Raw genomic sequence first — 2,422 nt, forward strand, 5'->3', positions numbered from 1 at the left:
ACACACACACACACACACACACACACACACACACACACACACACACAGAGAGAGAGAGAGAGAGAGAGAGAGAGAGAGAGAGAGGTGTATACACACAAACACTCACATACACACACACACCCTTCTATCAGTCCTGTTCCTCTGGAGAACTGTTACTAATAGAAATAGTAAAACTCTATAACTTTACTCTCAACAAATCATTTTATGCTATTGGTAGAAGGTGCATGAAGTTGTAAAATGGAATTGGGAGGACTAGATCAATTAAGTCCATCCCATATCAGTGATCCTGTCTGCAATAGAAGGCCTGCTTCTCCTAAATAGTATAATTTAGGTATTCTAGTTTGAATGTTTATAACAGTCATCACTGTAGATACATAATACCCAAAGTGGACAATGTGGAGGGTGGCGAGGAGCTGGAGATAAAAGACAATGAGGGAGTTGCTGGCAGAGAGAATGGCTGGTGATAGTGGGTACAGAAACAATGAAGACTGAGAAGGCCACTGGAACCAGGAAAAGAAGTTCCTTGGGTGATCTGGACCCCACATACACCCTGATTTTGAAACAAGCACTGAATCTTTCAATTTTTATTAGCTATGTGTGAAGTTCTAGCCACTGGAGTTGGTAACTTAGTAGATGACCTCCTGCCTTGTCTGGTTTTAGATGCATTCATGTTATAGACATGGGCACTACAGATGTTTTTAATCTAAATACAGTTTTTATTTAGGCCGAAAGATGAGACATTGAAGGCTGAAGTTGCTGCAGGGTTCCTAAATGAGAGTTCTTCACTGCAGCAGAGTCCCACATTTCAACAAGCCTCAACATCTTAACGACACTTTCCACAGACAATCTCATATGATTGTGTGTGGCCTGGACTCTGTCCTAGCCAGAAGACAGCTCAATGGAATGCTAACTAATATTGTCTCTAAATTATGAAGATCGTATAACTCCATTGTCCCTTTGCTAGGTGGGGAACAGAAAGCTTTAAAGGAAATACCCAGGTGACTGCTTGTACTGAATGCACCCCAGAACTTTCTCTACCACAGGTCAGTTTCCCTACAGGCACCGCTACATCTATGCCCAGGCACTAGAACACTGTGTCAAGTAGGTTAGAATGCGGCAGTGTCTAAAGAGCAGCCTTTTGTAGATGAGGTTCCATTCAATGGAGATGACCCTTAACATAGTCAATGGATTTCCCAAAAGTCTGAAAGAGAGTGTCACAATATCATTTAAGAGGTATTACCTACTGGCTCACTCAAGGGCTAGTAAAATAACCATTCCTGCGGCAACTTCCACAAATGCAGCCACTGCGACTGAGGCTTTGAAGATAAGCACAGGTGCATACATTCCCCTTAATACATCATTTTGTATCCAGTGATGGAGGTGTTCACATACACATCTGAAGCCGAGAAACAGGAAAACTGCCCCAGTTATAATTATCGGTTTCCTCGAAACATTCAGTACTCATTCCCTGTGAACTAAACTATAAGAGGTTTTACACCATCCGACCAACAGTGCTTCTCTGCAAATGAAACCTCCAGCTGCTGCCACAGCCCCAGTAGAGAAGAAGCACTGGGCTCTTACGGTCAGTAGCGTCCACTGAAGAACGAAGACGACCGTATCTTTGCAAGTTGTTAAAAGAACCGGGACTCATTGATGACCAAGAACGGGCTGTCGCTGATGTCACCCCACCAGACTGTCCTATTTAAACCTCGTTTTCCTTAAGGAAACGAAATCTGCCCATAATACACCACTCGCAGAAATAATATACTTTATGAATACTATGGAATTTAATTGAAGAGCGGGGAAGATGAGGCAGGGGGCACCCAAGAAAAGAAATTTAATTGATGTCATTTTTAGCATTCGTGCTGCTGCAGATGTGTAGCTAGTGAGTCACTCCCTTTAACTTTATAAATTTCTCTTGAAGACTGAACTCCGAGAGAGTGTCAGTCGGAGTTTTCATTAAGAGAATGGACCTCAGTGCCTGGAGAGACAGATTATAAACAAATGCAGTGCCTCATTAAAGCAGGACAAGCTCTTGTGTGAGTTGGTTAGTGTGATCAAGAGACTATTCCTCAGCCTGCATTTCAGCATCCACACGTCTAGAACTGTATCGATGAATGGAAATGAAGAATTAAGTTTTAAGAACATTAAACAATCTGACATCTAAAGTTTATCAAACACTGGCTGTTTTTTTTATTACTACTTATATAACTGTGACTATTTAAATGTGTATTAACTATTTCAGGATTTAACTTGTCCGTAATAATTATTAAACAGTATTATAGCTTAATACTCATGCATGAAAATTGGAAATATTCCCATGTATTTATCTGCAATGCCACAAAGGCCAATATGCACAATTTTAGATCGTAGTTGTTTAAAAAAAATTAATGTTAATGCACTTATCACTATTTAATGTACA

The 2,422-nt window shown here is 40.6% G+C and overlaps 1 pseudogene; it reads left to right on the forward strand.

Moving 5' to 3' along the window:
- Positions 1 to 441: 441 nt before the first annotated feature.
- LOC116895847 lies at positions 442 to 1,722 on the forward strand (annotated as a pseudogene).
- The last annotated feature ends 700 nt before the right edge of the window (positions 1,723 to 2,422 follow it).

The sequence above is a fragment of the Rattus rattus genome, chromosome 3 (genome assembly GCF_011064425.1).
Source record: "Rattus rattus isolate New Zealand chromosome 3, Rrattus_CSIRO_v1, whole genome shotgun sequence".
Taxonomy (NCBI): Eukaryota; Metazoa; Chordata; class Mammalia; order Rodentia; family Muridae; genus Rattus; species Rattus rattus.